The sequence below is a fragment of the Pipistrellus kuhlii genome, unplaced genomic scaffold, assembly GCF_014108245.1.
Source record: "Pipistrellus kuhlii isolate mPipKuh1 unplaced genomic scaffold, mPipKuh1.p scaffold_m20_p_28, whole genome shotgun sequence".
NCBI lineage: Eukaryota > Metazoa > Chordata > Mammalia > Chiroptera > Vespertilionidae > Pipistrellus > Pipistrellus kuhlii.
Window position 1 is genome coordinate 5,181,340 of NW_023425527.1, and position 13,757 is coordinate 5,195,096.

Consider the following 13,757-nt stretch of genomic DNA (forward strand, 5'->3'; position numbering starts at 1 on the left):
TCGTTTTTCGGCCCAGATTATGTTCCGTTTTGGCAGCTGTCCTGGGCGTACTTGAAAAGAATGTTTATTTTGCCATTGTTGCAGGGAGTGCAAAAGTCTATTAGGTCAACGTGGTTGGCAGTGTGGTTCAAATCTTCAATTTCCTTGCTGGTTTTCTGTCTACTGGTCCTAACAATTATTGAGAGAGGTTTGAAATCCCCAGCTAGGACTGTGGGTTTGTCTACTTTGCAGTTATATCAATTTTTTGCTTTATGTATTTCTGAAGCTTTATTATTAGGTGCATAAATATTTAGGATTTTCATGTCTTTGTGATGAATTGGCCCTTTCATCATTATGTAATGGCCTTATCTTTCTTTGTGATATTATTGACTCTGAAACCTACTTTGATATGAGTATAGCCATTCCGACTTTCTTTTGGCTAGTGCCAGGATGATATATATGTTTCCATCCTTTTCTTTGAACTTTTTGTATCTTTATATTTAAAATGCATTATCTTGGTAACCAGCACAGTGTTGGGACTTGCTTTTTTTTTTTTTTTTTTTTATCATCCAGTCTGACAATCTGCCCCTTAATTGTCACACTGAAACCATTTTCGTTTTATGTGAATGTTGCCGAGTTAGATTTCCACCAGTCCAAGCCATGTCAACACGAGGCTCACTTTCATACCAGGGGTTAAATGCTTGTCCCAGGTCAGAGCAGATTTGAATCTGGCTCCACTGGAGTCGTTGCCTCTCTATCTAGAAACGAGCGATGGAGCCACTTCACAATCAAAGCGCTTGCACAGTCATTACCAAATCTGAGTCTCACAAGAGCCACGTGAGACAAATAGGCATTCCTAGCCCATTTGACAGGTAGGGAGTCTGAGGCCCAAAGCGGTACAGGGAACTGCCCTAGCTACATGGAGAGTGCATGGCAGAGTCAGCACCATCACCGGGGCTCTGCCCTCCACTCCTGGTGGCATTCACTGCTTCCTCCCCACCTCATAGCAAGGCAGCAGGCAGGGAGCTCAGCTGTCATTCCCGATCGTAATGACAAATGGGTTTCCCTGCTGGGAAGAGGACGAATAGGCCAGTCTCCTGCTGGAAAACATGTGGAAAAGCAGTGCCACCGTGAACGCAGTCCCAGGAGGGCTGCTGCGCTGCCCGGGCGCGTGACATGTACCATACAATCCAGGCTTTTGACGGTTGCCATGGTGTGTGGACATAATGGGAATGTGTTTCCTTGGAAAATTTCTAGTGACTCATCCTCATTTCTACTAGGACCAGTGGAAGAACTGGGTGAGCCTGGGGGGATAGCCATAATAATAGCAATGTTTGCTACCTATCAGCTTTCTAACATTAAGCGGCTTCCTAAAAAGCTTGTAAAATAAAGCAACATCAATCACATTTGAAGAGGAGCTGGCATTAGAAAGATGTGGAGCTCTGTCTGGCCGGTGTGGCTCAGTGATTGAGCATTGATCTGTGGACCAGGAGGTCAGGGTTCGATTCCTGGTCAGGTCACATGCCTGGATTGAAGGCTTAATCCCCAGTAGGGGGCAGGCAGGAGGCAGCTGATCAATGATTCTCATCATTGATGCGTCTATTTCTCTCTCCCTCTCTCTTCCTCTCTGAAATCAATAAAAATATATGTTTTTAAAAAAGAAAGAAAGATGTGGAGCTCTGAAATGGATCCTCTTTCTTTGAAGGTCTTTTCTCCCATTGGTGACCAGGAACCTTGCCACATAGCTGTCAGAGGCCCTGGCCTGTGAGCTCAAAGAGTGGGATGGCGGAAAGAACACAGGCTTTGGAAGCTGCAAGGTCTGGTTCTGAATTCCGTCTCTCAACTTCTGAGCCTCAGTTTCCCCAGGTGTAAGGTGGGCCCAGGGAAGCCCATCTTGAAGGCAGTCGTGATGAGGCACCACTGGACCAAGCAGCTAGGGAGGAGGCTGACCTGGCTGGAGGCAGCAGGCCCCCACCCTTATGAGACGCCGGGTCCAACCCAAAAACCGTATTTGTGAATGGCTGCGTTATGCACACCCTTAAACATTTGCACAATTATAAATACACAAATTCATCCTTATTATAAATATCCAAGAAAAGTAAGAAATCTCACGCACTCAATTCTATCCCCACACCCCCCAGCCTGCCCAGCCGCTCAGTGTGGCATGCTCCTCTCCCATTCTCTGTGTGCTACTAGGCACACAGAAGCATTTATAAACACATCGCTTAGTGTAGCGTGTGGGTATTCTGAACACAAATGGAATTGCACTGGCTGCATTGCTAATGTATCCTGGAAAATTCCCCCTAGGGACTTCCAGGTCTCCCCCCTGCCACCCCTGGTTTCCCTGTTGGAGGGGCGGTGGAAGATTCGTAAGCATTTACCCTCCTTTATTTAATCGTCTCCCATGGAACAATGAAGTTGTCTCTAAATGTTTGCTCTCACAAGCAGGGCTGCAGAAAGGACCTTTGCCCATGCTTATTGGGGCACACGTGTAAGTATTTCTCCAGAACAGGTTCCAAGGAGTGAAACTGCTAGATTGAAGTGTATGCGTGCTTTTGCATTTTATGGGTCCTCCCACGTCCCCACCCAACTCTCCAGGCCAAAGGTGCTCCCAGTTTACTCTCCCCTCAGCTGCCTGTCTGCCCGCTCCCGAGATGGAGGGCGTCTTTGCCAGGGTCCTGCCCCCCTTCTGTGTGTTCCTTTCGCAGTCCTCTTGGCTCTCCCTACAGCCTTGGCCCAGTGCCACCTTCCTGTCCTTTGCCACCCGACTGAGACAAAGGCCCCCTTTTAAGGATGCTGAGAGCTGTCTCAAAACAGAAAGCGGATCAATCAGCGAGCGATGACTCCCATTTCAGAATGGCTTTTTTTGCTCCACAATAGAATCTACTGCAGGGTTTATTGCAATCCACTAACCAATATTGATTAGGTCCGCAATTCATTCATTCACTCATTCATTCATTCTCTGATTTATAGCCTTAGGCTCTGTGCTTGCTGTTCTGGCGTCCTTGCGTTCAAACAAAGGGCATACTTTCAATGCATAGAGCAAAACATGCCAATCACTTACTAGGTAAATGCGTATGAATAATTGGCTGGCTGTTAAAAAGTTATAAATGCTAAAAAAAAAAAAAAAAAAAAAGGAGAGATCTCTGTAGGTGAGAGGCCAAAGATGCATGGGGGACAGAGCAATCTAACAGATTAGGACTAAGATTTACCAAGTGCCCAGCGGATGATGACTGGGGCTACCCAGCCAGTTTGTCACCCCAGAAACCAATGCAGGGACTTCTCTATCCCTGGGCAACAGTTGTTTTCAAGTGTGAAGAAGAAGGAGGGGAATGGAAAAGAGATGTCTTTACCAGGCCCCCTTCCTGTGCTCTGGACAAGGGAGTATGACAGTCAGCGGGACCGTCTGTCCCTCCCTCCCTTCCTCCCTCCCTCCCTCCCTCTCTTCTTCTTTCATGTTGATATTTATATAAGATTTGTTTGTGATTATTTAACCTTCCCAGTTGGCAGGGGAAAAAGATGAAACAGCTTTCCGCCTGCATATGGAAATGTCCTCTGCAGACATAGCTTGTCCCTTATTAAAAAATAAAACCCATCAGAATCCAAGGCCACCCTGTTCAGAGTTCAGATAGCGAGCTGCTCATGAATCAAAAGATAATGGGGTCCTGGGAGGAGGACCCAACCAAAAAATGTTCTGATGGATTAACTTGTCTCCTGAGTAAGATCGAGTTGGTGAGTAAATGGACATTAAGCCTGCTTTCTTATTTTTTTAAAAAATGTGTTTTTATATTGATTTTTAGAGAGATGGAAGGGGAGGGTTAGAGAGGTAGAAACATTGATGAGAAACATGTTGATTGGCTACCTCCTGCATGCCCACACTGGGGATCGAGCCTGAAATCTGGGCATGTGCCCCAATTGGGAATCGAACCAGGGACCTCTTAGTTCATGGGTTGACGCTCAACCACTGAGTCACACTGACCAGGCCGGGCCTCCTCTCTCCTGCTTCCTGGGTTTGAGGAAGAAATAGCCACTGAGAGATAAACAACTGGATTTGGATGTCAGAGCCAGTGCCGAAAGGGTCCGGGGAAGTTCTGCCCTAATGGATGCTGTTGAGTGTGGGCACCCCACATTGGATCAGAGTGGGGCTTCCTTATCGGTTAGCACAACTTACAGCCTAGCCTTTTTTTTGTTTGCACTCAGTAAAGGGATTTGTTTTTCAGTTCCTAGTGTTAAAGAATGTTTAATTCAGTTACATCATATCTGAAGGCTAAGTAGAGCTTACATGAACTATAAATTATTGAACTCAGCCCTTGGAGATCATTCCACAATATTCTATCCATCTGTCTATCTAAGAATTGTAAGACTTAATATTTTCCCTTAAAAATTTGCAGAATATGGGGCACATTACAAAGCCACATATAGCCCTTACTCTGTGACTGATGGACTGTTTACCTCTCCTGCTAGACTGTGAGCTCTGAGAACCAGGTCAGTCCTGTTCATGGGTGACTCCCTCATGCCTAACACAGTGCCTGACACATAGTAGATGCTCAATAAGTGAATCAGCAGGAAACGATCCAGGCATGGGGCAGGAAGGCTCCAGGCCCGTGTGTGGGGACAGAGTGTGAATCAGAGGGGGGGAGGGCTGCTGAGGGGCAGTGGGATATAATCCCTGGGAACAGCGATAATTGAAGTCAAGATGTGGAATTTGGGCTTTTCCCCCACTCTGGGTTGGGAAAGATACTAATGAGTCCCAAGCAGGAGAGTGACATGATAAATGAGGCTCTTTCTCTCTCTTTCACACGTTCATTTATTTATTCATTCCACTTAATACGATTTGTCAAGCCTCTTCTATATGTAGATGCTGAGATATAAAAAAGCCCACACAGAAATAAGATAGGGTCATATCTTCAAAGAACCCACAATCTGGTGGGAAGAGAGATAAATAAACAGATGGCCATCATAAATTTCATGAGGGAGTCACACAGCATACTCTCGGATGGCCTTCTAGAGGAGGTTGCCTTGGAGCTGAGTCTCAGAGGGCAGGTGTGAATGGGATAAAGGATGGCTGGGAAGGGTGTTGTTGGCAAGGAGAGTGAGGGGAGGAGCCTGCGATGCTTGGGAATAACTGCACACGGCTCAGTGAGCCTGGTGCCTGTGTGGGAGGCCGGGAGCAGACAGAGAAGGTAGGCGGAGCCAGAGCGGAAGAACCATCGGGATATTCCTGGACTCTATCCTGTGGGTAAAGAGGGAGGGATGCTCAGATATGTCTTTTGGGAAGAGCATGTTGATGCAGAGAATGGACTAGAGAAGGGCAAGATGGGCAGCAGGGAGATGAGTGAGGTGGCTGCTGTTCTGACCCACGTGAAGAACAATGAAGGACTGAATTTACGTAGGGCCAGGTGATATAATAATAATAATAATAATAATAATAATAATAATAATGGCTAGGATGATATAATAGTAATAGCTAGCGTTTACTGAGCACTTACTATATGCCAAGAGCTGTCCTACATAAATGAGTTAACTCACCGAGTCCTCTAGTCACCCACTGAATGTAACCGTCTTTACTCCCATTTTTCAGAGGAGGAGAATGAAGCACAAGGTCACACACATCTAAAGAAAGCAGATTTGTACTCGGGTTGTTGGTGGGGTGGGGGAAGTTAGGAGAAGCAGCAATTCTAGGGTGCAGGAATCACCGGAAGAGGATGAGCCCAGTTTAGGCCATTTCTTTGGGTGCCTGTGGGACTCAGAGAGGAGGCATTCGGCAGTACCTGTATTGTTGGGTCTAGAGCTTTGGAAAGAGATCTGGGCTGGGGGTAGCAACTGTGAAAGTCACGGTCAAGGCCAAACACATTCAAGGACAATGCAGACTAGGAGAGGCCAGAAACAGCAGCTGGAGTGCCCATCCTCTCAGGGGTGAATAGGAAAAGAACTGCTTTTGAAGGGGACGAAGAGGAGCAGGTAGAGAGGCGAGAGAAAAAACAAAAACAAAAAACCAGAGCAGGGTGGAGAAGAATGTCATAGGGAGGCATAGTTACATCCACATGCTGCCAAGCAACCCAGTGGGATGAAGCCTGAGAAGTGAGCAGCATCCTTATCAACAGAGATTGGGTTTAGTTGCAGACTCCATGGATGACCTTGACAAAGAAGAGTTTCAATGGTTTGCTAGAGGTGGACTGGGGACTGAAAGGAAGGTGAGGAGGTGGAGACAAGTAAGTCTAGACAACTCTCTGGAGACTCTTTGTTGGAAGGAAAGGAGAGGAGAGGCAGGATGGAGCAATGCTACCTCCTTCTAAGACTTGAGCATATTGTATGTACACACTCCCCACACCTCCCCTCGCCCCTCTCTCCCTGCAACAGAGCTGAGCACATTGCCTTATCCCAGCCAATCACAGTTCTCTTCCCTCCTCCACTCCTTGCCATCCCTCCGCCTTCATAAAAACAAGTTCTCACCGTAGGAAAAAAATGATGAAAACCCAACTATTGTTAAAACCATGTGGCGATCTGAAGATATTTCTACTTTGAGTGGTAACAAGGGATGGAGCAGCTAAGCTAGTAGATGCCTAATTGATTGCTATTTTCATCTGTTTATGGGAAACAATGTCCTCTGTTGATCGTGGAGCAAATGGCCACACCGCGGGGTGTTCCGGCTTCCCACGCCTCCCTGGTGCTTCCTGGAGCAGAGCTGGATGCCACCGCCGTATGGACGAGGCTCCTGCTTTGGCAGTCTGAACATTGCTCAAGGCACGTGTAACAAAATTACCCCCTGCCTTGAACATAACAACCGGGCAAACCTCCATTTCTAAGGGGGCCCATGGAGACACTGATATTAAGGATCCCGTAGTTCGGTGCCACGTTGACAATGAGCCTCTCTTATGAAAGGCACTCACAAAGATGTGCTGGGGAGTTTGAGGGGAGCTGCCCTAAGCAGGCTGGAGAGAGGCGGTTGGGCCTTTTTGTTTGAGGTGGAGGACACTGTTTCCTGAGGTGAGCCATGGAGGGAGTCCCTCCAGATGTTGGAAATCTGATCTAACCTGCATAAAAGACAAAGGCTTCTACAGAGGCCAACTGGGCTCCCACATCCTGCCAATGACCTCATTGAGGCCACCAGTGTCTGCCTTCATCTGCAGCCCCGACCAGGCCAGCAGAGAGCTGTTCGATGCAGCGTGTGGTGAGATGATGGGCTTTCTCACGGGACTTTGGTTACAGCTCCAGTGAGGAACCAACCCCGAGTCCAGACTGTGGAAGCGCAATCCTTCTCATCCCAAAAGTTCCAGCTAGTAGTGGAAAGGGTTCTTGGTGAGATCGAGACACCTCTGGGTAGTGATTTCCAACCCTGAACCCACAAGGTATTCCTGTTACCCTCAACTATAAACCCAGGGCCATGTGTTCCAGAGAATGTCCTGGACAATGAAGCTGGTGGCCAACCAACAACCAGGATCTCCAGGTTCCTTTGCAGGCCTACCAAGAAGCACGGCCAAGGTCAAGGTGTGGATTACATATTTGATGAGCCCTGGCTGGGTGACTCAGTTGGTTGCAGCGTCATCCCATACACCAAATGGTTTTAAGTTTGATTCCTGGTCAGGGTACCTACCTAGGTTACAGATTCAATTCCCATTTAGGGTGTGTATGGGAGGCAACAGATCAATATTTCTCTCACATCAATGTTTCTCTCTTTCTCTCTCCTTCCCTCCCACCCCCTTCCTCTCTCTCTCAAATCAATAAGCAACATATATCCTCAGTGAGGGTAAAAATACTTGATGAATACATGGATAAACATTTAGGAAACAAGAATTACTACCCAAGTATTTGAGTAGGGGGTGAGAGATGGTAAGTATTTTTTTTTTTCTTTCTTTTTAAAAAAAATATATTTTATTGATTTTTTACATAGAGGAAGGGAGATAGATAGAGAGCTAGAAACGCTGATGAGAGAGAAACATCGACCAGCTGCCTCCTGCACACCTCCTACCGGATGTGCCCGCAACCATTGTATTGATACATGCCCTGGACCGGAATCGAACCCGGGACCTGTCAGTCCGCAGACCGACGCTCTATCCACTGAGCCAAACCGGTTTTGGCAAGAGATGGTAAGTCTTTTGACATCAAATTGGAATTGGGAGTCCCACCAGTGTTAGCAATCATCTTAAACTTGAGGCAGAGTCTGACCGGTAAGACCGTTTGTGTTGTGCTCTCGCCACGTGACGGCCTCAGATTTGCACTTGCCCAGATAGTCACTTACTCGTCTAATTCTTCCCATATCCCAGAGTTCTGTCCTGGCCCTCGTGTCTGTTCCATCTTCTCTCCTGTACACAGCTGGCTTCCAGATCTGTATCTCTAGCCCCGACTCCTTTCACCAGCTCTTGGTTTGACTAAGGTCTCTAAGTGTGCAGCCAGAAACGATACAGATATCACGATCCATCACAGGCAGGCTTAACAACCTCAGGGAGATGGAGGGCAGATTCTAATGGCGTCTTGGCAGGGGAGGCTGACGGAGACAGGGAGAGTGCTACCGTGCAGCCTCTGAGTACTATTGGAGCACAGAGTGCAGATTGGAGCATCTGAATGCGTTCATTGTTTCCACAATGCACAATTCCCGAGCTCACATACAGCAAGGCACTGGGGGTGTACACAAGCCTTGCTCTCAGGGAGCTGTCAGTCTCTGGTGAGACAAGGCTGAGGGAGGCTATAGCAGGAAGTTCCTAAGAGGGGTAAGGAGCGGTGATGCATAAGGGAAGGCAAGTCCCATAAGGAGAGTTTTGTGTCTCTTAGAAGCCCACTTCATCCCGAGAGCTCTCCGAGGCTGGGCCAGGTCTTGCCCGTCTTCATATTCCCGGCACGGTCAGTGCTCAGCGAGCATTTGCTGAAGAAATAAATGAATGCACAACGTGTTGTGAGAATCTCCTTGGATGGCTGGGAAGGTCTTCTTAGAGACCATGCTCTTTGAACAGTATTTGGAAATAGGAAGAGACCTTTGCCAGGCAGACAAGACAAATAAGGAGTTCCGGGCAAAAGGAACAGTGGGTGCAAGAGCGCCCAGGCAGAAACCCAAGAGTGTGGGCTATTTGGTGAATGGGTCTCCGTTCTGGAATTGTAGGGTACATGAGGGTCAACCACAGGCAGATAATGCAGCTGAAGAGGGGGTATGGGGCTGGTGGAAGAGGGTCTCAGAAGCCCTTCTAAAGGGGTGGCATTTTGGAAATTACAGTGAACCCGGGGATGTAAGGGTGTTAGGCAGGTTGGCGATGTGACCACACATGGTGGTCACAACAAGGAGCATGCCCGGAGCCTCTCTTCTTATGTTAGGGCTGCTATTTGCTCCTGCAGAGCAGGGAGCAGCTGCCAACCTGAGGCCCAGGGTTGTAGGCTGGTTTTCTCCTTACAGAGAGATCTGGCTCAAAGCTGAGCCCTGCTCCTCCCCCGGCTATGTGACCTTAAGCAAGCTACTTAACTATCTTTCTGTCATCTGGACCGTGGAGGTAATGCTGTCCCCCTTTAAGGGTTGTGGGACTAAATGAGGTAACGCATGACAAGTGTCTCACAGCTTAGTGCCCGGCAGGCAGTGAGCGCTCAGATAGCAGTAACCTTTTGTCTTATCTCTGGGGTCCTGCTTCTGCCCCCAGCACGGTATCCCAATGCCTGTCTCCCTCCGGGGGAGTTGGTCCTGGGGTCTCGCAGGGGCTTTTGCAGGGGCTGAGCTGGTCAGGGAGGGACAGGGAATATTTCTCAGGTTGCCCGCAATTGGCTTAATTGGGGTTAGGGCAAACACTGAGTTTAAAAAGGCAATTTGGTCTGGATTACAAAAGAAAACGGAAGCATTTTGAAAGGCGTGCGTGTATAATTTTGCCTGGGTGGGAAGAGTTTTCCCATGTGGAAGGACTTTTCCTTTGCATAAAGTTCATGGCGGGGTTCCTGTAAGTCACCAGTTCCTCCTAGGGCTCTCACTCAGGAGTCAGTTTCCCTAGCATGATTCACACCAACTTTCCAGGGGAGAGCCTTCTGCTCCCCACAGCCTTGTCACCTGACCTCCTTTCAAACTCCCTTGAACTTTGACCTTAGGAAGGGGAATCCTGGGATGGGATCCTTGCAGACGCCCTAGAGTCTAGGGCCTAGACTGTGGGATGCACCGTGATCTTTTGTGCCACCAAGAAAGAAAAAGCACTGCCGGTCGGTCAGAACTGTGAGATGCAGCTCACTGGGGAACAAGCCTTGGTTTCAGAAACGTCACAATGTGAAAACACAGGCACCTTAGAAGCAATGAAACACAGCGTCTGAGCATCAAGGTCTGCTGGGTAGGCCAGGCCAGTACTCATGGCAGGATGGACATGTACAAAGGGGGACCGACCCCCAAATGACACTTGGCTTCCATTATTTAATTGCTGCCTTTTCTTTATGAGAAAAAAACACGACCACAAAGGCTCTAGGAGGACAGACCCTGGCTCGGCTGTGTTCACTGCGGTGTCCCCGTCATGTCATGCATAGTAGGTGCTCAACAAATATTTGCTGAATGAGAAAGTGAACAAAGCCACATTATACAACACGAGGAAAAACCCAGAAAAGAAAAGAAATCATTCATCATCGCCCCATTGTGGGTCTTTTGGCTTATTTCCCTTCAAGTCTTATTTCCTGTGAATGCGCTCTTTCATATACATGTAAACATAACGGATTATCAGATTTAGCCCCGGGATGTGCTTTTGTATTTCTCTATTAATATGAATGAAATGATCAAATGAGACGATGCGGAAATGCTTTGAAGACTGTAAGATGTTTAACGAAATATATTAGTATTAGTTATAATTATCATGGCAATATGGATCTGAATGAGGCTGATTTTCTGTGAATATACTTCAAAGCAAATAACAAATTTGCCCTGCGAAGCTGGGAATGTGTTTGCTCCCACCCACTGTGGGGAGTCCCTCTGCTTCAGACCAGGGAGGGGAAGCAATGGAAGGATTTGTGGCTCCACCTTCCCACCCAGCCCAGACATTTCCTTTTACTTATTTATCTATGTACTTATTATTTTTTAATGTATTAAATTGATTCAACATGAACATGTAGGTTTCCTGCATGGATTTCTACGTGACAAGATCTGTGTAGAGTAGGGGTGTCGAACTCAATCAGAGAAGGGGCCAAAATCTAAAATCCAGCCTAAATCTCGGGCCGAATGGTTTACTGAACAGTCATAAACTGTCATTGTGATGGAAACGCAGCGGAGTGCAGTGATGACAGCGTGGTGCGGGCCACATTGCAAGGCCTGGCGGGACGGATTTGGCCCGCGGGCCTTGTGTTTGACACATGTGGTCTAAGCCACACTGGGTCTCTGAAAGGAGGAGGGTTTGCTCATACGACACACAGAAGGCGGGACTGTCCCAGATTGTCTCCTGGACCAGACTCTGGCCTCAGGATTGGCTTACAACCATGGTCGGCAAACTGCGGCTCGCAAGCTACACGGGGCTCTTTGGCCCCTTGAGTGTGGCTCTTCCACAAAATACCACGGCCTGGGCGAGTCTATTTTGAAGAAGTGGTGTTAGAAGAAGTTTAAGTTTAAAAAATGTGGCTCTCAAAAGAAATTTCAATCGTTGTCCTGTTGATATTTGGCTCTGTTGACTAGTGAGTTTGCCGACCACTGGCCTACAAAGACCCGAACAAACACTACCATGGTCTCTGACAACCCAAAGCTACATCCTGAGGCTGAGCCTAACCCCCTGCCCCTCGGAGGCCCTGCCCCAGAAAACCCAAAGCTGCCCAAAGAACTGACTCTTTGTTCCTGCCAATCCCTGATGACGGGCCTCTGTCTCCCCGTGTGTACGGGAGGGTGGGGGCCTAACGTGGATGAGCGCCAGCCGGACACTCAGACGGGTTTCAGGTGGACCAACTGTCCTCCACACTCTCTGTAATGTGTCACTTCCCCGGCTGCCGTGGTCACCTCTGGACAAGTCGGAGTTGAGCTCCGTTCATGCCGAGCTCTCTTTCCTCGTGCATCGACTGTGCTAGTGGCTCAGGTCTGCCCTTGCCGCTTTGATGAGGGTCCAGCTTGTCAGTACTCGGAGGCGGGCTGGCACACCTCGGCTAATCGCTTGGTCTGGTGCATCCACACTGCCTGCCCATCTGCTCCCCTCGACTGCATTTTTACTCTTTTAAATGATTGTTGTTGTTATTAATCCTCATCCAAGGATATTTTTTCCCATTGATTTTTAGAGAGTAGATAGGAGGGAGTGAAGGAGGGGGCGGGGAGAGAGAGAGAGAGAGAGAGAGAGAGAGAGAGAGAAACATTGATGTGAGAGAGACACATTGATTGGTTGCCTCCCACACTTGCCGTGAGTGGGGTCAGGAATCGAACCTGCAACCCAGGTATGTGCCCTTGACTGTGAAGCAAACCCTCTGATGCATGGGGGCCATGCTCTAACCACTGAGCCCACTGGCCAGGACTCTCACTCTTTTAAAAAATTCTTTCAATTACTGTTGACAGCCAATATTATGTTAGTTTCAGATGTACAGCCTAGAGGTTAGACATTTGTATAACTTATGAAGCCATCACCCCCAATAAGCCTGGTACCCACCTGGCACCACACACAGTTATTACAACATCATTGACTGTATTCCCTACGCTGTACTTTACATCCCGAGACTATTTTTCTGACTCAAATCCTCAGCACTAAACCTGGTTCCCTGCTGTCTGGTTCCTGCCCTCCTCCTTTGTCCTTAATGGGGAGGTTTCCTGGGGACACAGCTCACTTTCCACCTTACGTACACCCTCACACACTCCGTTTCTGCTCCCACCACCTGTCTCAGTCCCTAGGCCTGGAAGGCCGGGCCAACCTCCCAGCCTCCTCTGCCTGGGTTTCAAAGCTCCCGCCCATCTGCTCAATGCTGCGGTGGAAGCTGGACTTGGCCTTCAGCAACTGCCCAGGCATTAAGTACTCCTGAGGCCTACACCACCAATTTCCCCCCAGAGATTCAGAACTACAGCTCGCTCCTATATTTAAACCCAGTTTCCGATACAGAATACTGTTTTATAAAACGGCTAACGAATTCCGGTCAGTACTAGATGAGAGACCACATTTGAGTCACATTTTGAAGACAAGCCGAACCTGTAAGTTCTACGTGCACCTCTTTGCTGATCACTCCTTCATGTTCTCCCGGATTCTCCCTTCCTGACTCGCGACAGCAGTGTCCCCACCACTCACCGCCCTCACGCCTTGCCCCAGGCCTCCCAGGGAGAACTGTCTCATCTGATCTGGTTTAGGACTTCCTTAGAGTCACAGGTTCTCCCGCTTTTATTGCCGGCACACCAGGGAGGAGAAAGAAAGAGTCCCCACTGAGAATTCGTGAACGCCTCCCTTCTAAGATGTGAAACCCATGTCAGGCACAAGGCGGGGCCAGTCCTCACTCCACTGACACGCAGGGTGGGTGCAGCAGTCTGGGTGCTGGGGAGGGGCCTTCCCCTGGCAATACATCGAGAGAGCAGGCAGGAGCCCATGCAAGAAGCTTCCTTCCACTTAATTCTATTACCAGAGTGACACCCCATTTCTTCGCCTTTGTGTAGGCAATTTGAATTATATTAACACAAGTGATACAACATATCAAATCCAGATTAGCAGTTTCTCAGAGAGTGTACTGTTCCCCCCACCCCTCTCCCAATATTCCCACCCCCTCCAGAATGGTTGGGTATAAAAAAAGAACCCCAACCAATTCAGTAAGAAAAGACAATAAGCCAGGTTTCCTTCGCACCCACTTTTGGGAACCGGCGTGTGGCACCTGAGAATTGGGTCACAAGGTTA

The 13,757-nt window shown here is 48.3% G+C and overlaps 1 protein-coding gene across 3 annotated transcripts in view; it reads right to left on the bottom strand.

Moving 5' to 3' along the window:
* Positions 1-13,757, bottom strand: part of ASIC2 (acid sensing ion channel subunit 2) — an 813,868-nt gene that overhangs the window by 40,474 nt on the left and 759,637 nt on the right. The window lies entirely within an intron of this gene.